Source organism: Dipodomys merriami, unplaced genomic scaffold, assembly GCF_024711535.1.
Source record: "Dipodomys merriami isolate MVZ:Mamm:240054 unplaced genomic scaffold, mDipMer1.0.p SCAF_446, whole genome shotgun sequence".
Classification (NCBI taxonomy): Eukaryota; Metazoa; Chordata; class Mammalia; order Rodentia; family Heteromyidae; genus Dipodomys; species Dipodomys merriami.
This window is the reverse complement of record NW_027206009.1, coordinates 699,435-726,789: the sequence shown is the minus strand read 5'-3', so window position 1 is coordinate 726,789 and position 27,355 is coordinate 699,435. Positions and strand designations below refer to the sequence as shown.

Sequence of the window (27,355 nt, the reverse complement as noted above, 5' to 3'; positions counted from 1 at the left end):
CGTGTCTGTGGCCTGTGTAGGTGGCACCGCGTCCCTCCCCGTCCAGCCATCACACGCTGGTCAGGCAAGTCTGAGCATCAGGCGATGGGCTGTCGGTGGTGGCACCGGCTGCAGCGCTCCTGGGAGGTGGGTCTGCACAGAGCCCCTCCTCGGGGGAGGGCGGGGAGAAGCACACACTGCCTACGCCTTGCCCCGTCTTCCCACAGAGGGTTGGAGACGGAAGTGGCCCACCCCGGTGTGCATGGCTGTGAGCTCTGCAGCGGTTCGGGTCTCTGTGTGCTTCTGGCCCGCCACCCACCCTCCTCCCTCTGCTACGGGCAGGTCTCACACTTGTACACTCAAGAGCCAAGCGAAGCGTGCAGATTCCACTCACTCTCGCGTCCCGCCGCCGATGCTGCAATATGTTACTTTACAAGGAAAATATGAACAGAGTTGCAACCAAGATGGCATCTGTGCTCCGCAAGTCTCCTTCCTCGTTCTCTTCCCACTTTCTGCCTTCATGTGACGGCACCATTCCTCCACTTTGTCCCAGCTCAGGGTTCTCTGAGCCAAAAGGAGTGGGGAGGGGAGACTTACTTTTATGGATTCAGTTCTCTTTTTTTGGTTTTGGGTTTTTTGTTGGTGGTGGTGGTCGTGGGGCTTGAACTCTGGGCCTGGGCGCTGTCCCTTGGCTCTTCAGCTCAAGGTGAGCGCTCTACCACTTGAGCCACAGCACCACTTCCGGGTTTTTTTTCTGGTGGTTCATTGGAGATAAAAAGTCTCACGGACTTTCCTGCTCAGGCTGGCTTTGAACTGTGATCCTCAGATCTCAGCCTCCGGTGTAGCTAGGATGACAGGCGTGAGCACTCGTGCCCGGCTTTTGCATTCAGTTCTTGCTCTAGTCTTTCTGCGACTCTGTGCATCACCTTTACACTAGAGCCACACTGGTGGAAGGCAGAGCAGGACCGAGGGAAGACCTCACGCTATGAAGAAAACCCAGTCCTTCCATCCTAAGTCTACCGACTTCCTGGAAGTAGTTTTAGGTCCCACGTATGAATGATCTTTTTCTAGAAATTCTCATTACAAAGGGTTGAGGACTAAATATAGCCACGGGTCCCAGTGGAGTTTCCTTCTCTGCTTCCTGGAGGCACCAGAGATGGTTAAAGAATGTGTGTCAACACCAAACGGCCACTGGCACAAAGGGAGGAAGGAAGTCTGCTTTGGTAAATTTCTCTCCCCCCCTGAAGTTTGGGGTGCAAGCAATAGTGTGCAAAAGATCCATGCACCCAGTACTTCATCTCAACTTTCTGTGACCTTCCATAACTAGCCACCAAGGGCTCAGCTTCCAGACCAGACGCTGGAGAGGCTGGGATAATCAATCACAATCAAATGTCACATATTTCATTTCTCTAAGTCTCACCCACCGCTTACAAAGGGGGTGGGGCTACGGGGTAGACTCCTGATCAGAAATGTTTCAAAGAGGAGAGCCTTGTCCGCCAACTCGGAATACATTTTTTTTTTTTTTTTTAGAAAGAAGTAAAATGTATGTAATGGAATCCACAGTGGCATCTTGGAGTTTAATCAGCACTGGGAGTAAGGGAATTGAGAGGAACCATGGGACTGTGGCTGGACGGCTCTGGCCTATCTGCTGTTGGAGTCTCTGGGGGAGGGGTGCTTTGCACCCCCACACCTGAGTAAAGTGGCGCGGAAGGGGCCTAGACACCCATGATGTTGTTGTTGTTGTTGTTGTTTCCGCCGGTACTTGGGCCTGGGTGCTGTCCCTTAGCTTTCTCATTCAAGGCCGGCACTCTACTATTTGATCCACAGCCCCACTTCTGGCTTTTTGCTAGATATGAGTCTCATGGCCTTTCCTGCCCAGGCTGGCTTTTGAACCACAATCCTCAGATCCTAGCCTCCTGACTAGCTAGGATCACAGGTCCGAGTAACTGGTGTTTTAGGAAGCTCTGCAGGTGAGTCTAGCACGCCAACATGGGGTGGTCACTGCTTTTGGGTGACATCTTCACGCTCCACAAATGGCCTGCAGGGGAGGAGCTGCAGAGCCTGTGACCCCACCCCCTCCCCCCCCACGCCGGGCCTGCTGACAGCCCTCCCTCACACACCACACCATCCCGACAGATTTTCTTTAAAAAACAAAACACAGTGTCTAAAAGATGTCAGAAGTGTCTGGCACCCTATTCTCAGAAGTTGATTGAGTTATCAAAAAGAAAGAAAGAAAAAAGTCACTTTCCAGACCTGGGACTTCAGCCTGGGATCAAATGGAGCTGTGAATTTCTCTTGAAAGCAGCTCAGAGCCCAAGGAGATAAGACGGCCCACACTGAGAAAGCTCGGCAAGAAAGTGAGGACTGAGACACACAGAAACACTTTTTCCCGAGGATCCGGGTCACGGGTCCCAGGCGGTCACCGGCTTCTCTCCAGGCTGTGAAAGCTGTGTCGAGTGACTGAGCGCCTGCCACCTTCTCACTGAAAAGCGAGTCATAAATTCCCATGCGCTTGGTGGTTTGACTTGCTCGAAGCAGGCAGGAAGGGGGTGGAGGCAGAGATTCAAGCGGCACTCACCTACATCTACTTACCAGCTCGGGGGGAGGGGGTCCGAGATGGCATGGGTTCCACATAAAGGAAAGAAGTCCTTGAACTCAGACAGGTGCAAAAGGATAGGAGGGAGATAGATGGTCACCCACAGGAAATGAAGAAAGAAGGGGGGCCTGGAACGCTCAGGGCCTGCCCAGAGGCTCTGTGGGGCCGTTTACCATAGAAGACAACCAACTTGGTCCAATCCTGGCTGTCATCGAGCAGCTGGTCCGCTGAACCCCTCTCCGGGCTCCGTTTCACCATCTGTAACGGGTGGGTGGAAGGGGGCTGGAGGGAAGGGTGAGCCCCTCTCTTGGCCTGCTGGGGGGGGGGGCTGCCCGAGCCCAGGCCTTCTCAGCCCACAGGGCCTCCGGCCGCCGCTGTGCGTCTGGGCGGCCTCCCTCACCGCTGGCACACCTATTTTAAGCACCCGGCCTAGCAGTTCGTGGGGAAGCGTTGCCATGCCAACTCGCTGGCGGTTGCTAATCATAATCTATGGAAGCGTAGTACAACCATCTGACAGGCAATTCTTTTCTTCCTTAGCCTGGGGACTTTCCCCCAATTGTCCTAAAACAGATCACCTCTCATTCCCACAGGCACACAGTAGGTCCGCAGTAAACACACAGTAGGTCATGACCCGAATACAGACACTACCCAGTGCTTCCCTGCCCAGTGTCTCCGTCAGCGGCGGGGCGGGCGCTGCATTATCCCACTGCCAGGTGAGGAAGCCAAGGAGAGGAAGCACTCTGTCTGGCCCCAGAGTTACGGGAGCTGCAGAACTTGGTCCCTTATGCCAGGCGGTCACTGTGTTCCCTCCAGGATAGGAAAGTCTCAAAACCCCAACCCTGTTCGCTTGTGCAGAATGCAAGAATGCGTTTCCATCCGCGCTCCCATTTCACTGCGAGTCCCAGGTAAGGAAAGAGGCAGGCTCCGCACCCCTGCAAGCAACCCCCATGGGGACAGGAATGAAGGGTTCACTCCAGGGACGTTTGGTTGGCCCTGGGTGACTCAGAGGCCTCCCTCAGGGAGTCTAGAAAGGACACAGGGACAGCAGAAGCATGAGGGGATGGAAAGACCAGTGCTAGCTGACGGTCAGGCGCCAGGGCAAGCAGGTGATATGGGTGGGCGGCTCCGGTCCAGCCCCAGCAGAGCCTGGCTATTTATTATGAATTTGCAGCTAGCCATGGGGGTGCGGTGGCACTGACCACGTGCACACAGCTGACTGACCGGCGGGCAGGCTGCACACTCCATGAGTGTGTGTGGGGGGTGCAAGGTTTTCTCTTGTGCAGTGTCTGGCACTGAGTGGACAACGTTGGTTGAATGAGTGGAGGAAATTTGATGAGCCGCAAGTCATAACTCCAAACACCTCTGAGCTGTGGCGGGAGCCAGCGGGGCGTGGGGGGCGGGGGAGGGAGTGGGGAGCTGGCAGCTCCATCTCCTTCCTTCTTTCCCCGAGAAAATATGGCAACCTTCTCCATCAGAGGCACACAGAGAAAGGGAACCAGACTTTACTGAGCATCTACTATGTGCCAAGCCCCTTCCAGCTCTCGCTGCGCCTGGTGGCGGGAGGGCAGGGCTAGGCTTCCCATCACCATTGCCCAGTGGAGCACCCTGCGGAGGGGCGCACGGCTGGACTGTCCGGAGGAGGGTGGCTTCCGAAATCAGCCTGACAGACCGAAGTTAATGCTCCGACAACGACGGCGGCAGGGAAGGCGATCAGAGACCTTGGGGTAAACATCACTGCACTTGTTCAAGAGCATTCGGGGAGCACATATTCTCTGTTGGGTGCTCTCCCTGCCTGGCCTCAGTTATCCTCAGAACGGCCCCAGGGGGAGGCCCCATGCTGAGTCACTTGACCCCCTGTGCCGCCATTACTAGAGCTTCCCACGGTCGATCTCCGCCCGGGACACGGGCCAGGGCCGCCTGGCCCTTTCTGGGTCCCTCCATCGTTAGCACGTTGTGTCGTTGTGTCGCGGAGTCACGGCTGGCGGAGGCCAGGCAGCGTGCGTGCTGGGTGGCACCGATGCGGGGAGCTGTGAGGCCCACGGCACTGGGTGCCTGCCAGTGGGGGAGGGGAGGGGAGCCTCAGGCAGCAACCACAACCGTCAGGAAAACCAGGTCCAAAGTTGCCAGATGCACCGATTTTTCGAAGACAAGGCAGCTCCAGAGTGCATATAAGAAATCTCTTGGTTACAAAATATCACTTGGTGATTCCAGTATCTAAAACATCCAGCAGAGGTGTTTTACACAATAGCTGCCCATCTTCCTGACGCCAAGGAGGGGGAACGTCCTGATTCAACAATGTTGGGCGAGTGGACAAACAAAATGTGGGAAAGACATCTGCTTAACACGGGAGGGGCCTGAGCACACAAGCTCCAACGGGAGGGCCGTGGAAACATCGTGCTAAGTCAAATAAACCCATCACAAAAGAACAGGATTGTATGGTTTCCCGTAAATGGGATCATAGGAATGAAGTCCCTGAAGTAGTGACATTCAGTGGGTGTCAGGAGCTGGGGACGGTGCTTAAACACTGCGTAATGGGACAGTTTCAGTAGCAGAAGATGAAGGATGGATGGATGGATGGATGGATGGATGGGTGGATGGGTGGATGGATGGCTCAACATGTGAATGGACTTATGCCTCTGAACTGGATGCTTAAGATGGTTAAAATGGAAAGTTTTGTGTTAAAGAACTCAAAAGATATAAACCAAACAAGACACTCCTTGGAGCCAAGTCCAGCTCCAGGCTGGCCAGTGTGCCTGCTGAGGACTAGAGTTCTTCGTCTGGGTCATGACGCGTGTCTGCCCCTCACCCCTTCCACAGGCAACGCCCAGCTCTGCTGTGCCGGCCCCGCCCACCCGGCTGCTGTCTCAGGCAGGCATGGCGCAGGCTGGATGGTTTGGTGGTGAACTGATGGCCCGTTGGGCCCGTGGGAAGGGAGGCCGGCCGGGGTCATGACATGGCAGAGCTGGAGGTCACCAGCAGAGCTGGGGATCTGGGGTCCCTAACAGTCTTTCTCGCTAGGTCACTGGAATGTCTAGATTTCAGATCCCTGGCCATCTCTCCAGTGGGTGGCCTGCCCAGGTGGGACTTGCACTCAGCCTGAGCCCACGTAGGAGTTGTGTGATTTCCTGCCGGCTAGGTTGCCGCCTGCTGCCCCCAGCCCTTGCTGTGTGTGGAACTCCGTAGAGGGCTTCAGGTGCAGCGTGCTCCGGACTGGTGTCTGGGGTGAACAGGAGACAGATTCACATTCTCAAACATGGTGCTGGCCCGCCATGTGTGGGGCATTCTCCCAGCGTCCAGCCCATTGGCCAGCAGTCACGACCCTCAAGTCAGTGGGAGGGTCCTGGGGAGATGCAGTGCAGCGGGTGCTGCTGAGGACAGAAAGCGATGGTGTGCATCCCAGACCCCAGGACCCTGCCACCAGCAGGTGCCAACCACTGCTGGCTTCTCAGGGGCAGCAGTCACCTCTGACCTCCAGCGGGGTCTTGGGTTAGGAGGAGGGACATTCGGTGTGTCGCTCGGCTCTCTGAAGGGATCCTGAGTCACAGGGCCTCCTCTGCCCCGACGGCCGCTAGGGAGGGATGGAAATCTTCTCCGGCATGACTGGCCTGCCCAGACTGTCTTGTCTCCTGCAACAAAGAAGACGGGAAGATGAGATTTCAGGGGAGTCAGGCGGAGATTTCAGGGGAGTCAGGCGGTGTTTCAGGTGGTGTTTCAGGGATTTCAGGTGGTGTTCGTGCGGCGCCGGCCCCACGCCCGGCCTCCTGGGCTGCGAGGCCTGTGTCTCGGGAGTCTATGCCATGGAGCTCCCACTGCAGACTTTGCCCGGCCCGTGCGTGTGCACAATCCCTGCACGCGGTGTGCATGCTCGTGAGGCGTCGTGCACACCGGGCAGACAGGGGCTCCTTCACGGAGGTCAATGCCAAAAAAGGAAGAGAGAAACCGAGGGCCCAGGATTGCGTCAAACCTTCATCCACCAGCGCTACCAGACACCTGCTCCCAGCGGGCGGGCAGCGGACTCGGGGCGGGCTTGTCCCCTGGGGCTCCATGAGGACAAGCAGATAGAAGGTTGTGTAGGAACCACAGGAAACATGCCCTCGAAGGAGGGGCAGAGTGAGATGACTCCAGGGGTCAACAAGGAGCAGTGGAGGGGAGGAGAGCAGGGAGGAGCCCGCACGGCGGGCAGCCTGTGCAAAGGCCCTGTGGAGAGAGGGGAGTGTGCGCAGCCCATGCGGAAAGAATACAGAACCCCGAGGGGCTGTGCGGTGGGAGGGGGGGAGCTGCGGCACAGAGCTGGGACCGGACAAGGACACAGAGATGATTCTGGAAGGATGAAAGGGAGGTAGGAACGCAGGCATGGGCAGGGTACTGGAGACGATGAAGGGTTTCCTGGGCAGAGAACACAGCTGGGCAGATGCCAATGGGCCGGAGACAGCGCAGGCCGGGAGAGGCTGCTCTGTTGGCCGAGCGGAGCCGACGCAGAGGCTGCCAGCTTCGTAAGCACATCGGGCAGCTCATCAGCGAAGGGGGGCCAGAAGGGGAGGCCCGCGGAGCGCAGCACCCTTGTTCAGCTCCCTGGCTGTGTCACCCTGGCAAGCCCCGCTGGAACGCTGTGGCTGCACAGCGAGACGGAGATGCCCGGCCCGGCCCAGGCCTCGGGCGGGCCCAGGCCTCGGGCAGGCCCAGGCCTCGGGCGGGCTGGCTCACTGAAACCCCTTGCTGCTTCCTGTGGAGGTGTTCACAGTCTGCTCTGCCAAGTGTATTTATATCTCTCTGCTTGTGCATTGTGCATTCCGAGAGGAGGGGAGAAAAAGACAAAAATAAAGGCGAAAACAGACTCGATCCAAATCATCCAACCTCACGAGACCATCGCTACCCTGGCTTCACTTAAGCACTTGGAACCCTTTCTGAGAAATCAGATCCCCAGGCAGATCTAGATTCAAGGACTCTGAGACAGGTCCCAGAGGCTCCAGGCTGCTTTGAGAGGGGTGGAGGTGTGTATATATGTTACACTCATCCAATAAACACATGCATGTTGGTGGAGGGGAGTGTCATTGAACCGAGGGCCCCAAAGTTGCTGTCGCTACAAGTAGACAGTGACATCAAACACAAGAGAGTGCCTCCCCCGCCTTGCCCACATCACACAGTTGACAAGGTTCACAGGAGAATGTGTCCATCCGTCTCACCAGGAATGAACCTACATGCTATTCTAGGACCAAAGAATGCCAGAGGTCCATCTCCAAAATCCAAGTGGGACACACACAGGTAATTATTTCTGGAAAAAGTCATGTTTAAAAGATTACAACAGACAGACACCAGTGGCTCACATCTGTCACCCTAGCTACTCAGGAGGCTGAGATCTGAGGATCATAGCTCAAAGCCAGCCCAGGCAGGAAAGTCTGTGAGACTCTTATCTCCAATGAACCACCTGAAAACTAGAAGTGGCGCTGTGGTTCAAGTGGTAGAGTGCTCACCTTGAGCTGAAGAGCTGAGGGACAGCGCCCAGGCCCAGAGTTCAAGACCCATGACCGACCAAAAAAAGAAAAAATAACAGGCTGGGCATCATCCCAGCTTTATGGGAAATGTACATAGGAGGACTGTAGTTCAACTGGGCACAGACATAAATCTGAGTTGCTATTTATACCTAACGCAAAAAGCGTTGGGGACATAGCTCAAGTGGCAGAGCACCAACCTAGCCAGAAGGAGAACTTGAGTCTAAAACAAAATATTGCATTAGTCACAGAGATACATTTTAGCAGATGGTCAGCAGATGTGAAATATTAAGAGGAAATGACTTCAAAGGGGTATGTGGAATAGGGATTCTAGAAAAGATGTTAAAGTAAGAATGCTCACTACATTTACACATATACGCACTTACTCTATGGGTAAGAAATAAGGTCACTTGTATTTGAATTCTCCAGGTTTAACAACAGACTAGACACAGGTGAAGAGAGCTTCAGTGGACTGGAAGGCAGTCCTGAGGAAATCCACGGAGATGAGAGAAGTGGAATAAGAAGCATTCAGGAGTGGGTGCGTGGTGACGGCCCCTGAGCCGACATCGGAGTCTAGAGCCAGTGACAGGGAGATCCAGCCACGGAGAGGAGAGCAGCGGGCCCGGGGTCACAGGGGTCAGAGGCGGGAGCGGGCACGAGGCCGGAGCGGGTACACAGCCGGAGCAGGCTGGCATGTCTGGAGGAGAGGAAGCAGCCCTGCAGCCCTACCGTGTGTGAAGAAGATGGTGTTCGATAGCTCAGAAGCAGGGCTGGCGGGAGAAGCAGGCCTCCTGAGGGCCAAGGAGACTAACGGCGAGAGCTGACCCTTTGCTCACCCTCCCTCAGTCACTCACTCCTCAAGAAGTACCTCCCGTGCGCCAGGCCCGGTGCTCAAGGCCACAGGAAAGGCCTGGAGGTGAAGAAAGCCCAGATGCCTTTTCCCTGCAGAGCCGCTGGGGAGGAAGCGGTCGCGGCGGGCTGTGAGGTGCGGAGTCAGAGAACAGCTGCCATGAGCAAACCCAACCCGGAGATCAGGATGGACTTCTGGGAGGAGGCAGGAGGAGCAGAGCAGCATGGCTGCCAGACAGGACACCTGTGCTCTAGACACCAGCGGCCTTTCGGGTCCCTGCCAGCCCTGGGAGGAGACCATTTCATCCACACAGGTCAGGCATCCTTGAGCTGGGGGGGGGGGGTGGGTGGAGGAGAAGGGGAAGAGGAGGAGGAGGGGGAGGAGAGGAAAAGAATGGGAAAGGGGAAGAGAAGGGACAGGAGGAGAGAAGGGGAGGAGGGGAAGAGAAGGGAGAGGAAGGGAGAAAGGGGAGGAAGATGAGGAGGGGGAAGAGAAGGAAGGGGAGGAGGGGAGGGAGGAGGAGGAGGGAGAGGAGGGAGAGGAGGGGGAGGAAGGAGGAGGGCACCAGGCTTCAGCCCCACATCACGTCCTAGTCTGAGGCTCCAGGCAGGGAGGCAGCCACAGGAGGGGGAGGAAGAAGCCCTGGGGCACCAGGAAATGAGGCCAAAAATGGGGACACGAGTCCATGCCCTACTTAGTTCCAGCCCTGAGTGAAGGGTACCGCGTCTGCACGCAGCCCGGGAGGGGACTGGCGGGTGCCGCTGCCCTTGACACCATCTGCCCCGGTAACCCCCAAATTCCCGGGGCCCCGCGGGGAGGTACAGCGGGGCCACATCCCCGCAGAGCCACCCTGGCCTGCTCCACAGACTCCCCCAGGGCTCAACCCACCCTGCACTGCCTGGGCCGAGCCAGATTCCTAGCAGCCTTCCCTCTCGGCAGGCAGCCCCATCCCATTCACACCGCCGCCAGACATCGCTAGAAAGATCACCGGCCTCCAGCCATGGTGCGTCTGTCTCTGATCTTGGAGGGCAGAGATGCAGAGGACACCATGCATGCGCGGCCTGGCCTCAGGGTCACTCGGGGTCACACGCGTGGACACGCCACAGCAGGCTGGCCGCCCTCGGTGGGTGGAGGGCCGCAGGGCAGGGGCACAGGCCAGCGGTCGCGGGCTCCGTGTGCCCAGCCTCCCAGCCGCTCCTCACCTTCATGTCCAGAGCTTAGGCCTTCCCATTTCCACTGCTACTAAATCAGCTCACTCTGATCCTCTTCTGAAGGTGAGCTCCACTACACCTGGGCGCGGCCCCTCGTGGCCAGAGGCCGTGAGGGCTGGAGTCAGCCAACCCCTGTGGAGCTGCACTCCCAGCCCTCCACAGTGACAGGTGACGGGGGATGGCGGGAGGGAGCGTGTGGAAGGATATATGGCGTCTGTGCCAAGAATCCTGACATGGAGTTGCACCAGTGTCCCAAGGGGAGGACCACCAGGGACAAAGCTCCATGACCCAGGAATGGTACCCAAGATGATGGCAGCCCCGGGTTGGTCCACTGCCCTGAGCCCTGGGCGGGTGCCCTGGGCATGCAAGAATCCCGTAGCTCCCCATGGTGCCTGTCAATCACTCTACCCTTCACAGACAGGCCGGGCGAGATTTGCTGAGAAAGAGCCCCAAGGTCGTGCAGATAGAAGTGGGAATGCAAAAGAGATCCAGTAGATCCCAGGTCCCACGCCCTCCCCAAACAAGACACAGAGACACACACAGGGAGGGCACCAAGCAGACCGGAAACACACAGGGAACAGCCCGAGCGCACCAGAAAAGTGTGCATGGGAAGCTGTGAGCAGGCAGGTCCTGACCCAGGACAGCTGGACTTAATTTTGATTTAATCTAAGTCCCGAGACAGAATGCAGCCTCATCCACAGATCTCCCCAGCACTCACCTGCGTTTGGGCAGGTAAAGGATCAAGTGGAAAACTCAGGATTCTTTTATTTTTTTCCAAACCAAAAGGCTTCCAAACTTAAGAGTCTATGCCATCTGGTCACTAACTTAATATTTCAAATGTGGTCTGTGTTTATGGTCCATGCGCTACTAGAAACAGGTTCAGTGTGAATCTCAGTGTTTTAATTAACATCCTAGTTTTTCGTAAGGAGCCTTCTAGAATACAGCCTTTTATAATTAGTTGAAGAAATGGAGGTCCCCCTCCCTCCCCACGGAAATCTTCAGCATGGAATCACTTCCTGATGTTCCAGCCAACATCCTCTACCCCATGCTGGCTGGCATTCTAGAAAGTTCCACATAGCCAGCCTCAGGAAATAAGCTCTTTGGGGATTCCTGGAGAGAGAAGGTATAGACTTTTCCCCCTGAGCTGTTCTTGTTTGGTGCCTCACCACTGAACTTGAAAGCACTGGGGATGTGTCCCCGTTTCTCTCTGGGGGGCCTCTGACCCCGCTCTGCGCTGCTCACTTGCAAGGCTGGCTGGCTCCTCCCCGCGGTAGCCCGCGTGGGGCACACGCAGCAGCTCTCCTCGGGTGAGGCTCGGGTGGGCACGGGGAGGGCTGCCCGTGGTCAGAGGGCAGGTGATCATGTCAGGCACTCTTCCGATTTTAGGAACTTCACCCATGAGCGGAGATAGAACAAGATGGGCCGGGATGTGCGGGCCGTCCTAGAAGGAATCTCTCCCAGCCACGCGGGCCCATCTCTCCTGACACACTGAGCTCCTGGCTGGCCCGCCGTCCCTCTGAAAACAACAGCGCAGGAGGAAGCCGGCACGGTCCTCCTCTGTGTCCCCGGGGAAAAGAGGAAGGGGTGACGGCCACCCCCAGGCCCTGCCACGGCACAGAACAGAGACGGCGGTGGGAGCTGGCGGACGCCTAATGGATGCCCAAACCAGCGGATTCTGGGCCCTGCCAAGATCCCCCGGCTGGCGTCTGTCACCGCAGAGGTGGTAAGAGTGCGCAGGCAGGCGCCAGCATCCGTGCTTGTACGTGTGTCCATGTGTGGATGTGCGTGTAAAGGGCGTGCGTGGAAGAGAATGAGAGAATGTGTGGATCAACAGGAGAAGGACAGGAGGAGCGGGGCCAGAAACGACTGGAATGAGCCAAATGTTGCATAACTGCTATGGAAACAACTCAAGGAACCTAATCGGGGTGGGTATAAAAGGTGCACGCGCACGCGCGTGTGTGTGTGTGTGCGCGCGCGCACGCGTGCACATGCATGCACGCTCGCGCTCTGGTACTGAACTCTTACCTAGCTTTTTTGACCAAGGCTGGTACTTCCCCTAACTACTTGAGTCACAGCTCCGTGTACAGCATTTTTCTGGATAACTGGAAATAAAAGGAGTCTCACAGACTTTCCTGCCCAGGCTGACTTTGAACCACAACCCTCAGGTCTCCACCCCTGGAGTAGCTAGGACGAGAAGCATGAGCCACCAGCATCCATCTCAAAGGCACCTCTTCCTTTTAGAATTCTTCGAGGACGTGTGTGTCCTTACACCAGGGACAGGCCGGGAAAGCACACCAGCGATCTGTCCCATGCCTGGGAGCTGGCCTCGGTCAGCTTCAGTACCATGGCAGATAGAGACGGCCACTGGGAGGGACACCGGTCACTGCGGATGCCCAGAGGAGGCTGCCCTGCAGAGCCTGGAGCCTCAGGAAAGCACTGCCCAGGGCTTTCGTCTGCAGGAAGCAGTGTGTAAGGCTGGGCAGGCAGGTAGACCAGGGCCGGGACTGGACAGACTATATGATACAGGGCTTCAGCAACGTCTCTGTCTGTCCCGGGTAGAGTGGGATGGGGTGCTGAGCTGGTGTGAGTTAGATAAGGAGCTGTGGGTGTGTGCTCTGGGTTGTTTGCAATGCATATGAGATGGGCTCCACCATCTTTCCCATCAACCAGCCCTGCGGGGGGGGGGGGGCTACCAGCAAGGCTCCTCCATGCCCAAACATCACCAAATACAAATCACCGGAATCAGACAAATACCAACCCCAGAACTATGCCCACCGGACCTCTGGCGTTTTTGCCCTGTCTGTTCAGCTGTGAAACAAGAATCCACCCAACGGGCAGTAGACAAAGCTGATACTCAGGGGGGTTTGCAAAAGGTCGAGCTGGTAGCTGAGGCTGAGCGTGACAGACACAGGGTGACAGTCCCCCAGGGACGTGCTGGCCCCTGCGGCTGGCCTGCTTGGCTCTGGGAGCCAGGCAGACCCAGGCAGCGGCTATTCCTGGAATAGATTCAGAGTGCGGGTGGTGGAGTCAGCATGCTGGTGTGTAGTGGGAGCGAGCGTGTGCTGGGGAACAGGCACCATCAAAATTCCAGGAGCTTCCAGAGGGCCCAGGGCCCAGGGCCCAGGACAGAGAGAAAGATAAATGCCCGAACCCATGTTTCCACATCAAGATTCCTGGGGGCTGTTCTCACTTTCCTGCTCGTCACCCTCTCGTGTAATTGATGGATTTGTTCAGGAATCGGGGGCCTCTGAATCTCATCACTCCCGGGCTCCCGGGCGTATTGATCCTATTTAAAAATGAGGCAATAAATTGTCTGCCGCAGACATTAGGATCAAATCTCCCCGCACGTTGCTGTGAGGGAAGAAATGGAGAGCAAGCCTTGCGCACCGCAGTGTCTGTTCATAAGTCAGCTTTTATCCTAAGTTTACATTTTTTTGGGGGGGGGGGTCGGTCGTGGGGCCTGAACTCTGGGCCTGGGCGCTGTCCCTCAGCTCTTCAGCTCAAGGCTTGCGCTCTACCACTTGAGCCACAGCGCCACTTCCGGCTTTTTTCTTTTTGCTTATGTGGCGCTGAGGAATCGAACCCAGGGCCTCAGGCATGCAAGGCAAGCACTCTACCACTGAGTTTACATTTTGAACCAGCAATAGATAGCTGTGGTTTTGAGAACATTTATTTCCTTTGAGATAGTAATTTCATTCCTGATCATCAATCTCCCAGAAAGAGTCTGTTAAGAGGTCGAAGGTTTATATATAATTATAACTAGTAGGTTATTTATTGCAGCAAAAAATAAAAACAGAGGTAGTCCAGATGCTTAAGAACAGACATCAGGTAAGCTGTGTGCTATATAGCTATGAGTTGTAACATCTATGAAGAAAGTTCCTACAAAAGGAGATTTGATGCAATTGTACTTGGGCACCAGTGGCTAATGCCTGTAATCCTGAAGGGTCTCAGTTTGAAGCCACCTCAGACTGAAAACTCTATGAGACTTCAATTAGCCAGCAAAATGCTGGTTATGAGGTATGGCTCAAGTGGTAGAGTGCCACCCATGAGCAAGTTTCAAGGAGCTTGACTCCTAACTTCAAGACCTGGAACCAGCACAAATAACAAAACTGCAGTACAGGCTGGTCCAGTGGCTCACATTTGTAATCCCAGATACTCAGGAGGCAGAGACTGGCAGGATTATGGTTTGAGAACAGCCAGGGCGAAGGCGAGCAAGACTCCATTTCAGCTGACAGCTAGTGGTGCTGTGGCTCAAGCGGTAGAGCACTCGCCTTGGGCTGAAGAGTGCAAGGACAGCGCCCAAGTCCAGAGTTCAAGTCCCACAACTGACCAAACAAACAAACAAACAAAAAACAGCTGACAGCTGTCATGGAGGTACACAGTTGTCATCCCAGGGTGACTTGGACACTATCCCCAAAGTAACTAATGCAAGAAATGCTTTGGAAGTACAGAGCCTGCCTAACTAGGACTTCACCCTTACCACCACAAAGATCAGTATATAAAGTTGTATATTAATGATGATCCCTGCATGGGAATAAAACCTCATTTTTATTTTAGTGTCATCTTAACTATTTTTCTCTAATTTCTTTATTCTGTAATGAGCACACGTCACTCTAGCTTCTATAACCTGAATTTCTCAAGGGCAGCCATGGCCTGCCTAACAAGGGCAGACCTATTTGAAGAACATGTACACTGGTACTTACCACAGTTTTTCTTTTGGCAGTACTACAGTTTGAACTCAGGCCCTCAGACTTGCTAAACAGGTAGCGTCCTACTGTTGAACCATGCCTCCAGACCTGTTTTTCCCTGGTTATCTTCAGGATAACATCTCATTTCTGCCCAGGCTAGGGCCTGTCACTAATGCCTCACAGCCTGAGGATTGCTTATGCACACAGAAATGCAAATGAAAGCCACACCGACCAAGTGGAAGGTCAGATCTAGGGACATCTCCTAGGCCGTTTCCTTCTGCTCCTGCACTTCAGTTTAGCCTCAATGTGTGTCCATCGCTTCCTTGACAGAGTTACCCTTTCCTACCGGGACACAGATGTGAAGCCCGAGCCTGTGGGAGCCACCTTGAGACCATGTGGCAACAACCACATGCCAACAAGCCGAAGGGAGAGGATGAGCAGGATGGAGAGCTGGCCGCCTGGCTCAGCTGCCCAGCAACTCCAAGCAGCTCCCGCAGCATATTCCTGCTTGTGACTTTATGACCTTTCCTTCCTTACCCTGCCCTGGCTTTGCAGGGCCCTGGGTGCGGCTGTGTGGCCAGCAGTTTCTGCATCACAGACCATGGGAGAGAGCTGATTGGCTTGGCTGGGAGGGTGGTGTCAGATGTCTGTCAACCAATCAGAGATGAGGGGGCAGAGCCATGCTGCCATTTAGGGCAGCTAGAATCAGAACAGCAGAGCTGTCAGAGAGAGGCAGAGCCAGGGACAGAGCTGACTGGGGGGGGGCAGGGGAGGGGGGGAGGGAAGGGGCTGCACCCGCAGGGGCTGCACCCCACATCCTGCCTCCCTTCCCAGCACACAGCCAGCTTTCAGGAGTGACTGGCCCAGAGGTGAAGCTAGCATCCTCCCACTGTATAAAAGTGCTGGTCCTGGCCAGGGACCTAGCAGAGCCTGCTGTTAGACACAGGTGCACACGGAGCCGGAGCGGTAGGGGGAGGGGATTGTGTGGGTCCAGGAACAGCAGCATGACCCAAGGGATCTCTGGGAGGCCACCGAAGGCCACGGGGGTGTTAGGGGAGGGGCACCCATGTCTGAGTGCTCGGGCTTGCTGGCAGCAGGCCCAGGGTAGAGGCCAACTCTGGAAGGCAGCACTGCACCCCAAAGTCCTGCTACACAGGCTGAGAAGGTGCAACCCCAAAGCTGGCTTATTCTTAGAAGCAAGAAAGGCCCCAGGTTGCATATAAAATTAGCCTGACCCCAGGATCGGCCAAATAGAATAGGACCCATTGTCCCTGTGTGTGTGTGTGTGTGTGTGTGTGAGAGAAAGAGAGAGAGAGAGAGAGAGAGAGAGAGAGAGAGAGAGAGAGAGAGGGAGAGAGAGAGAGAGAGAGGGAGGGAGGGAGAGAACCACATGCCAATATGGGGATGGGACTTGAACCCAGTGCCTGGGCACTGTCCATTACCTTTTCTGCTAAAGGCTGGAGCTCTACCACTTGATCCACATCTCTACGTCTGTCTTTCTGGAGGTTACTTGGAGATTAAAAAAAAGTCTGACAGACTTTCTTTCCTGGGCTAGCTTCAAATCTCAGCCCTCACATCTTAGCCTTCTGAGTAGCCAGAATTACAGGCATGGACCACTGTGCCTTGCATTTTTCCTCTGATTCTCAAAGTCCATAATCATTACATTCTTTTCCCCTTGATATAGATAAAGAAACTGAAGGCCAACCCATCCAGCTGGGAACTCACAGAGCAGCATGAGAACCCCAATCTGTCTTGTTTCGCAGCCTGGGCACCGCCCCCTGACCCCCACCCTCCTGGGTACCACACTGTCCCCAGACAGGGACTCTCAGCTGCAAGGGAAAGCAAGGTTACATCCTGCCCTCCGGAGCAGCAGAGGGGTGGTCTCCATCACAAACCCACGCCCAGCCAGCCTGTGTTTGCAAGAGCTACACATTCTCACCAGGCAAAGGCAGCCGTGAGCTGGAGCACACAAGAAAGCCTAACCGCAAAATGTGAGGGATCCTTCTAGAAAGACCGAATTCCACCCAATAATGGGGGTGAGTGCAAGGAAGCCTCTCTCTGTGGAGAGCTATGGTGCCCGGCCCCAGCAGGCGTTTAATTACAGAGCACTCTGGTGCTCTGCCTGCCCAGCCCAGGTCTTGATTTGCACAGGTCACGGGAGTCACCCAGCTCCGACTGCCATAAATCATCGCAGGCCGGGCAGAGGCCCAGGCACAGTCCAACAGACTCAGTGAGATGCAACGGGCCTTTGTCAGCCGGCCGGGACCGGATGGCCACAGATGATGACTGAGGAAAATGACTGGACGGCTCCCGGGGGAGGAAAGACCAATGCGCCAAAAAGCAGCCACTTTGTCCCATCTGCAGTCAGAGGGCTCTGCCAGCCACGAAGACCCCCTCACCCCTCGACCAGGGGCAAGGCCGCTGACAGGGTTACCGCACCCGCTGCAGGGCTCTTGGGAGGGGAGAGGAGAAATACTGCATCTGGTTCTCAGCCTCAAGTACCGGGATGGTAGAGCAGAAATAAACGACCAGAGTCATCAGCAGTGGCCACGTAGGGGGGCATGGTCAGTCCCGCAGCGACGGATCCCCAGTCCCAACCCCACTGAGTGTGAGCCTGCGTGGTCCAGTGGAGCCCGCAGGAGCTCACCAAGGCCGATGTCCGCCGCCTCCTGCAGAGCTCTGGTCACACTCGGGACTTCCTGTGTGGTGACCTGAGACCATGAGGCTGGGCGCACACAGGGTCAGGGACCAGGGGGCCAGCAGGGCCAGGCCACGTCTGGCGGGGCTCCGGCCTCTGTCCATTCTGCCCGGCAGGGGCAGGGAGGAGGCTCCCAGGAGGTGGCATGTTCTCGAAGTGGGGAATATCACGCGGCCTGCCCCAAAGCCAGCTGTCAGGCATACATGTATCCAGCACCTTCTAGGAGCCGCGCTGTGCTGGCTGTGGTGATACCCAGGGGCCTATGACAGAGTCCTTGGCCCCTAGGGGTCTGGGGCGGGGGGAGCAGGGCAGAAGGGACTCACAGATCAGGGCGACTCACGGCATCTCTGGGATCTAAGAGACCTCCAGAAGAAGGCACACAGCTCCTCAGCCCACACCCCGCCATTCTCCCGGCTGCCCTAAATTTTAATGGGTAATAATCATCATAAGCATTTTATGGCACTTCAGCACTCGCAAACCACTCTGCAAGCATGATCTTCCTGAGATGACAGGCCGGGGACGCTGTCCACGCACAACCCCACACACACACACATGTGCTGGCCCTTTTCCATGGCACAAGACTGGACAGTCGGAGGCTCAGGGTCTCAGACACAAGTCTCAGGCCTCCTGGTGGCCTCCTGTGTCCCCGACCACCACTGGGATCCTGGGTCCTCCGGGAGCGACCTCTGCCATGCTTCCTCTGTGCGCTGACTGCTCCCCGCTCCCAGCTCTCCGCCTGTCTCCCATCGAGCCCCATCCAGCCTTCCAGGCTCAGCTTGGGTGTGGTTTCCTCCTCCAGCACCGTCCTCTGCTGCCCTGACTCCCCGAGAGCCTCCACGGGGCCGCACTGGCCTCCCCGGACGCCCAGAGCCGGCTGTGCATCCCTGATGGAGGCCCCACCGAAGCAGGACGCGCACCTCTCACCTCCCAACCCCAGCACAGCTCCGGCAGGCACCAAGCTGAGACTGCTCCGGGAAACGTGGAATATTAAGGGATGCCAGCTTTCTCGTCTTCCACAAGCGACGATCGCTCATCAGAGACACCATCACTTAACTCAGGCAGAGATCGTTAAGTCAAAAATAAAAATGAAAAACCCTGGCAGGACACTTCCCGGGGACCCCGCTCACTTCCCATCCGCCGGGTACCGCGCCCTAGGGCAGACGCACAGGGCTGTCCCCTACAGCAAGTCAGCACACAGAGTCCTTTGGGGACCCCGCTGGCCTGTCGGGGTCCCTGTCCTGACCAGCTCCGAGTGCCCGGGCGCCTGGGGTGGGGAGGAAAGCTCTGGCTGGTCTCAGAGCAGCATCCGGAGCTAGTGGCAGGCCTGTGCTCTCGCCGGATGGCCAGCTCCTCACGCGTTGCCCTGGGTACACAGTAGGCACTCACTAAATGTGTGCTGCAGGCCTGGGAAGTAGTCGGTATCATCGAGTGGCTATAGCATCACTTGCTGAATACAATTCTAATGCCTTGCTGTTGTAAGTTATGCCATAATACATTGTGTAGTTAGCTACATCCGTGCCCCACCAAACAAGAACACTCCCAGAGGGGAGATGTGTGTGTGTGTGTGTGTGTGTGTGTGTGTGTGTGTGTGTGTGTGTGTGTGTTTGAATTCAGGGCCTAGGTGCTGTCCCTGAGCTTTGGTGTTCAAGGCTAGCACTCTATCACTTGAGCCACAGCTCCACTCCCAGCTTTTTATTTTTCTGGTTAATTGGAGATAAGAGTCTCACATATTTTCCTGCTTAGGCTTTGAACTGCTATCATCAGATCTCAGCCTCCTGAGTAGTTAGGATGACAGGTGTGAGCCACTGGTGCCCACCCCAAAGGAGTTCTTAAACACAAAAGGGAGTGTCCCAGGCCCTGAATATCTACCAACAGACATTTTTTTCAAGTCAATATCTGCATCATTTCAAGGGTCAGATGAGAGGTAAACACTCCTATATCCAACCCCAACAATGAAGTGGGTAGAATTTCCATTTGGTCTTTCAAAAGTGCATGCGTGCACGTGCACACACACAGACACACACACATAGACACACACACACACACACAGAGACACACACACAGACACACGCACACACGCACCCACACACAGACACAGACACACACACCACGTGCACACACACACGGGCACACACGGGTGTCTAAAGGAATAGATTATATTTTCCTGGCTTGGATGCCACATATAAAACATATAAACCAAGCAATAAACAGGCAAAAGAGCTAAATAGAGACTTCTTGGGAAAAGTAAGCATGGCTAATAAACACACGAGGAAATGCTCAACATCCCTGGCCATAAAAGAAATGCAAATCAAAACAACACTGAGATTCCAGCTCACCCCAGTTGGCCAACATCAAGACTTCACACAACAAATGCTGGCGGGGACGTGGGGGGAAGGAGCCCACACTGTTGGCTGTTGGTGGGAATGTAAAGTAGTACAACCGCTCTGGAAGAGAGTTTGGAGCTTCCTCAAAAAAACCTAACACAGAACTTCCCTGGGACCCAGCCGTACCACCCTTGAGCATCTACCCAGAGCATTACAAGTCAGGATATGTAAAGACTGTGCGTCCATGTTCATTACTGTGCTATTCACAACAGCCAACTTATAGAAACAGCCCCGATGCTCTACAACAGATAAGTGGATTCATAAAATGAGCACCTACACACAACGGAGAGACATAAGAATGAATAAGAATAGTAAATAAGAAATTAGATAAGATTATGTCCCGTTGGGAAACGGACGGACCTACAACAAATCGTGTGATGAGAGGTAAGCCAGGCTCAGAGAGAGAAATGATGCGTGCTTTCACACATCCAAAACAGAACTGAGCTGAGCACGGGACACTCTGCAGAGAGCGTGGAGCGCTCGGGCCGCCACCCCCAAGCGGGGCGCTCCTTGCAGTGCCTCTTCTCCCCGCGGCCTGGGCTCTCCGTCCCCAGCTGCACGGCAGGTGTCACCTAGCAACACACCAGGTATTCACCGTGGCCAGCTGGCAGGCGACGCAGCCCGTGGTGCCTGGCTGGACGCACGAAGGACAGACACGTGGGTCATTTCCACTCAGGCGCGGCCTTTCCCGGGCCACAGGAGGAGACACAGCAGCTGCTTTGAGGAATCCGGCCAGATGAGAAATGGAGGCGGGCTGGCACCTGGGAGCTGTCCCAGTCCCTGGGCCGGAAGTGACGTGAGACACTGCCGCCAGCCTGTGGTGGGGGCGGTCCCATGGTTAAAGACAGAGAGAGCGGGGCTGCAGGACCCTGAGCTGGTGTGGATCTCCCGGGACAGGTGACGCGGTGTGAGCGCTGTACACAGGAGGCGCTCCCCACGCGGCCGTGCCGCCTCCCGGCCGCAGTGCGCACGGGCTCCCCACGCGGCCGTGCCCGCCTCCCGGCCGCAGTGCGCACGGGCTCCCCACGCGGCCGTGCCGCCTCCCGGCCGCAGTGCGCACGGGCTCCGGCCACAGTGCGCACGGGCTCCCCACGCGGCCGTGCCGCCTCCCGGCCGCAGTGTGCACGGGCTCCGCGCGGCCGTGCCCGCCTCCCGGCCGCAGTGCGCACGGGCTCCCCACGCGGCCGTGCCGCCTCCCGGCCGCAGTGCGCACGGGCTCCCCGCAGTGCGCACGGGCTCCCCACGCGGCCGTGCCGCCTCCCGGCCGCAGTGCGCACGGGCTCCCCACGCGGCCGTGCCGCCTCCCGGCCGCAGTGCGCACGGGCTCCCCACGCGGCCGTGCCGCCTCCCGGCCGCAGTGTGCACGGGCTCCGCGCGGCCGTACCCGCCTCCCGGCCGCAGTGCGCACGGGCTCCCCACGCGGCCGTGCCGCCTCCCGGCCGCAGTGTGCACGGGCTCCGCGCGGCCGTACCCGCCTCCCGGCCGCAGTGCGCACGGGCTCCCCGCAGTGCGCACGGGCTCCCCACGCGGCCGTGCCGCCTCCCGGCCGCAGTGCGCACGGGCTCCCCACGCGGCCGTGCCGCCTCCCGGCCGCAGTGCGCACGGGCTCCGGCCACAGTGCGCACGGGCTCCCCACGCGGCCATGCCGCCTCCCGGCCGCAGTGCGCACGGGCTTCACGCCGCAGAAGCAACGGCTCCAGTTCCGCCGCCCAGCGTCCGACGGCAGCAGCCGCGGGTGACCGCCGCCTCTCGCAGACGCAGGAGGACAGCGCCGATGGACGACACGCGTGAAAACACTGGGCAAAGCCGGGTGTGGCAGGCATGCCTGAGCTCCGAGTACTTGAGGGACTACGGCAGGATGGAAAGGTTTGGGGGAGCCATCTAGCAAGACCCTGTCTCGAAAACTGAAAGACAAAAGTGGGTACTGGTGGCTCACACTTGTAATTCTAGCTACTAGGAGGCGGATGACTGGAGGATCATGACTGGAGGATCATGACTGGAAGCCAGCGGGGGCAGGGCAGTTCCTGAGGCCCCCTTGTCCACCCCGGGCAGGGAGCAGCCGCGCTGCCCCGTGGACAGCCTGGCATGGTGGTCGGGATTCCCGCTGCCCCGCGGCGATCCAGAGCCCACACCAGTCAGTGGTGGAGCTTGGTGCCTGGCCCTTGGTGGCAGCTCCCGTCGGGGCTCCCCACCCCCACACTCTCCACCTGCCTCCTGGGGGGCGTGCACTCTCTGTGCTCCCCTGCACACAACGCTTCTGAGCGCCGTGGCTCACAGCAGGGTCTGCGCCTCTGGGGCTGGTGCCTGGCAACTCCCTGTGTCCCCAGCCCGGGCCTGGGCCGCCAGGGGGCGCTCTGTGGGACAGGCTCAGGACTGAAGCATGGAGGGGTGAGTTCACCCAGCTCGTGCCAATGTCCGGGGTTCCTCGGTGCTGGACACACATAACAAACATGGTTCTTGAGGTGGCACTGCATGGAGGGGTAACATCTCACCTCTGAAAGCAGAAAGAGCCCCTAGCCCTGAGGCCCTGGGAACAAGAAGGTTAAGAATGTCAGAAGAAGGGAACGGGGGAACAGAGAGCGGAGGAAAGGAGTGCAGAGGCCACAGAGAGTAGAGGCCGAGAGTGGAATTCCACTGTCCCTGAGCCCCCGGCGGCCTCCTTCCCCTGTGCCTCTGTTTCCTCGTCTCTGTGGAAGGGGCTTGAGTGTGGGGGGTCCAAGAGACACCCCCGAGAGAGCGAGGAAGCTAGAGGGGTGTGCCCTGGGACGGGGCGGCCAGCCAGACTCCACCAGCCTCAGGTACAACCACCCCGACGTGTCTGCAAGATCCTTACCACTGGAGAGAGCGCCGGTGTTCCCATTCTGCATTTGAGACAGGGTCTTGCTGACCTCGTTAGGCTGCGCTTGACTTTGCTGTCCTCCTGCCTCTGCGTCCTACGGATCCTTGAGTCCCTTTCTGGGATTATAGGCATGCGCCACCATGCTCAGATGACAGTTTAGTGAATAGGTATTTTTTTATTTACAAAAGCATTTAGCTGTATTATTTTTAAAGAAATAAGTTTATAATGATACATGTGAGACCCTATAATCCTAGCTACTTGGGGGCTGAGCTTGGGAGGATTGTCATTTGAGGACAGCCCAGAGAGTCAGATCACTTCTCAACCAATAGTGGGCACCGTGGTGTGAGGCTGTCATCGTGGTTACAAGGGAGGCTGAGATCCAGAGGATCACAGCTCTAGTGAGAGGAGGTCATAGACTCCCGCTCCGTGGAAAGGCGCTAGGAGTGACAGCACGTGCCTGTCACCCTACCACAAAGGGAGGCACCGTGGGAAGCTCACGATCCAGGCTGGCCTGGCCAAACCGAAGTCCAGTCTCAGAAGCAACTACAGGAAAAGGGCTGGAGGTGTGGCCCAAGCATTAGAGCCCCTGCCTAGCAAGGGTGAAGTCCTGAGCTCAAACCTCAACTGCCCAAAAAGCCAAACAAAATCCCCGTACTCCCAAAGACAGGGGAGAGAGGAAGCCAGGACCTAAAAATACGACATGGCAACGATGTCAACAGAGGGTTTCCCGGGAGAGGGCGGCGCCAAGGGAAGCCTACTGCCGCAAGAGGACACAGGGACGTTCTAGATTTATATCCAGAAAGCCATCCCGCAACGGTGAAAGCAAAAGGCATCCTCAGGCAAAGATTCGGATGGTTTACTCTGAAGCGCCTTGAGAAAGCACTCCTCCAGGGAGGACTAAAGCGAACCAAAAGGAAAAGAAAATAAACCAAAGTAAAATCAGAACAAAGGGCAAAGAACTGGAAAACCAAAGTAAATACTGACTGTCTAAAATGACAATAGTGACTGATTTTAGCAAGATGAAACAGAAGAGCTGTACTTGTGGGTGATATGAATGACACTAAAATCAAAGCCTTCTGGGATCTCATGGGTAGGAAGAGGGTACAGAGAGTAAGCCAAGTGTGCATATCAGAGGTTGAAGGGGTAGGAGCTAAAAGAAAAGAAATATAATGTATGCCTAGAAAGATGAAATATGGAAAACCATTTTATAGAAGACAAGAAAAGAGAAAATAAAAAGCATAGCAAAGGTAGCTACTGGGGGCAAGATGGTAGAAATAAATGTATCAGTTATCACAAAAATTATACATGGACCAATCTCTCTATCAAAAAGGCAGAGATCAGCCAGGCACCCCAATCCTATTTTAACAGGAAAAAAGTTCAAGAGACCCCATCTGACCAATGAAAGCTGGGTATGGTGATGTGCGCCTGTCATCCCAGCTACATGAGAATAAGACGATGGAGCTCCAGGCCAGGACACAAGTCCATTTTTGGAAAATAATGAACGCAAAAATGGCTGAGATATGGCTCCAGTAGTAAGAGCCCTGAGTTCAAATGCCAGTATTGTAAACTAAAAAGGTCAGCCCACTGGATTTTCAAAATAAAAATGCAGCTATATACTGCTAATATGTACCCACCCAAAACATAAGGACAGAGAAAGATTGACTAAAAGAACACGAATCATTGTACCGAGAAAATACTAATTAAAATAAACTGTATCGCATGGTAACATTAAACCCAATATACTTGAGAGCAGAAAACCTTAAGGTAAAGAATGCCACTGAGCTGTGAAATGCTCACTGCGTGACACATAAATAGCAAATCTATACGCACTGAATGATATAGTATGAAAATACACAACGCAGAATTTAAGAAGAAATCAGAAATGTAGAGAAATTGCTAAATCTACCGTCGTTGATACAGAGATATAAATCACACACATCGCTATTTAATGACTACAACATTCTCAGAACTTCACTGATCAAGCACACAAAAAATACCAGTAAGGATAAAGAAAACTTAGAGATCACAAAAGACTTACTTTAACTGTATTTTTTTTTGTCTTTTCTTTTTTGGTACTGGGGATCGAGCCCAGGATGTCGCCCTTGCTAGGCAAGCGCTTTGCCACTGAGCTACATCCCAGCCCAAGATTTATTTTATAAAATAAGTACACACAGGATTTTGAAACTAAGAGTGGCCAAATCTATAGCGTTTTCAAATATGCCCAGGATATTTGAAAAATATGTCCAAATAACCTTGGAAACAGAGAAAGTCTCTTCAAGTCAAAAGACTGAAATCACACAGACTATCTTCTTTGATTATAATTAAAATATAGATAATACCTAAGAAAAAAATCACACATTCGGGTTTTGTACATAGGCTGGGCATTGTGGCCACCCCTGTAATCCCAGATACTGGGCAGGTAGAGAGTGAAAAGATCAACTCGCAAGCCAGACGTGATGGAGCTTGTCTGTGATCCCAGCTAGGAGAGAGGCAAGAATGGGGACATCAAAGTAGAAGGCCAGTCCTAAGTGGGGACAACCAGCCGCCCAAGTCCTTGTCCTGTTATCCGCCCAACAAGCGAAGGCTTGCTGTGTGCTCAGTGGAGAAGGAAGGTGACCCAGGCCTGGGAAAAGACATTTCCAGCCCCAGATCATAAGCTGGTCTTATCATCAAGTTCTTGGATCCCTTGAACAAAACATTTTTTTTTGTCTTAGGGCCTCAGTTTCCCCAACGAGACAGGGGGTGGATTCATCCTCAAGATCACTCAGATAACTGCTCTATTTTCCCCACTTAATTGGAATCCACTCTCATTTCACTTCTGCCTGACATCACACTGATGAGACAAATTCCCTCTCCGGCTGCAACAACCTGTCACCACCTTTCATAATAGAATGTCAGTTTCCCTACTCTTTTACCATGGAAGACGAACGATGCCTCCCATCCGCCTTCCTCCATGATCGTCTTCCAAGTTTGCTGCCAAGACAGATGGTGCCTTCGTCAAGGAGTGCCTTCCTCTGTCTGCCCTGTCCATCTGCTTCTCCCATGGATGGAAGAAACAGAACAAATCCATCTCCAGCCCCGGCCTTCCTGCACCAGCGATGTCCTCCCTGGCTGCACCCTTCTGACTCCAGTCCTTCCTCCCCACTGAACCCCAAAGTCCCCTAGCCCCACGAAGATGGCGGCCAAGGGGTCCTGAGCTCAGAATCTGCAGGTGGCAGGTGTGGGCCCTGGCGGCCACAGCACTCCTGCCCCCGACTGAACCAGGGTCCACCTTTGAGCCTCAGCACCTGCTGTTCGGAGTCCTCATTCCGCCATTTTCCTTCCCCCCGCCCCACCAGCTGTGAAATCTGGCCAAGGTCTGTCTGGGGAGGGGCCAGCCAGGCGAGGGAAGATCCCCCAGCACCCCCCTGAGGTCTCCAGCAGCAGTTCTAGGAGTATGTCTGACTGAATGTGTCCGTTGGTTTTCTGTCACTGTGACAAAATACATGAGGGAATCACCATGGAAAGAAGGAAGCTGCTTTTGGCTCATGGGTTCCAGCGTCTCACTCAGCCTGTGTCGCTCTGAGGGGCCCCTAGGCCAGGCACACCACAGCATGCAGACTGGGAAGGAAAGAGACACAGGAGGGGGCGGGGCCTCTGTCCCTTCAAGGGTGACCTCACTTCCTCCCACTAAGCCCCATCCTCTCCCCCTGTACCACAGGCTAGACCACACCTCCAACGCATGGACCATTGGAGAACATTCCAGATCCAAACTGTAGCTCCAGGCCTGAACTTTCAACCTGTGCCCAAGTCCACATAGCTGAAGAACCCAGGATATCAACTCTCCCCTCCCAGAGACGGTGTCTACTGCCCTCGGAGAATTTAACTGGGTAATTTTTGTATTTAATGTAAAATTGTCTGTTTCCCTACTTTTCACAACTCCATCTCAGAACTACACATTCTGTGTGTGTGTGTGTGTGTGTGTGTGTGTGTGTGTGTGTGTGTGTGTGTGTGTGTGTATGTTCTTGGGGCCTGGGAGCTGTCCCTTAGCTTTTTCAGTCAAGGCTGGTGCTCTACCACTTGACACAGCTCCACTCCCAGCTTTTGAGTAGTTAATTGGAGATCAGAGTCTCATAGACTTTCCTGCCAGGGCTGGCTTCGAACTGTGAGACAAACAGAAAACCACCCTGCAAAGCCACGTCCCACCATGAACGCTTGTTTCTACCCAGTAACGCAGAACCAGCACCCCTTCCTCTGTACCCTGCCGTGGTGGTGACCCACTTAACTGGGTGACCCTGTGCCCGGCTCTCTGAAGAGCTCATTCAAAGCTTCAACACAACCCATGTGGTAGTGCACACCTGTAACCCCAGCACCCGGGAGGCCAAGGCAGAAAGATCAAGAGCTAGAGACGAGCCTGGCCTGAACAGCAACAAGAAAAGAAAAAGGAGCAAGCAAAACAGAAGGAACAAGGAACACTTGCTTAAACACATGTTCGGCCCTTGGCCACCATACAATCTTTATGAGTTAATCATTTTATCAATCACTGTTTGCTAGTGAGGAAACCGAAACCCCCAAATAAGTGATTTGCTGTGGGTTGCCGAGCTAGCTCACAGGGGGCTGGGTCCTGGCTGGCGCTTGACAC

At 55.4% G+C, this 27,355-nt stretch overlaps 1 long non-coding RNA gene across 2 annotated transcripts; it reads left to right on the top strand.

Annotated features, from left to right (window-relative positions):
• The first annotated feature begins 21,585 nt into the window (after positions 1–21,585).
• LOC138808195 (uncharacterized) lies at positions 21,586–27,155 on the top strand. Of its 2 annotated transcripts, none has more exons than XR_011366437.1 (3): positions 21,586–21,761; positions 26,435–26,603; positions 26,864–27,155. It is a non-coding gene; the product is annotated as an uncharacterized lncRNA (long non-coding RNA). The 2 variants fall into 2 exon arrangements; XR_011366438.1 differs by having other exon boundaries at positions 21,586–21,812.
• The last annotated feature ends 200 nt before the right edge of the window (positions 27,156–27,355 follow it).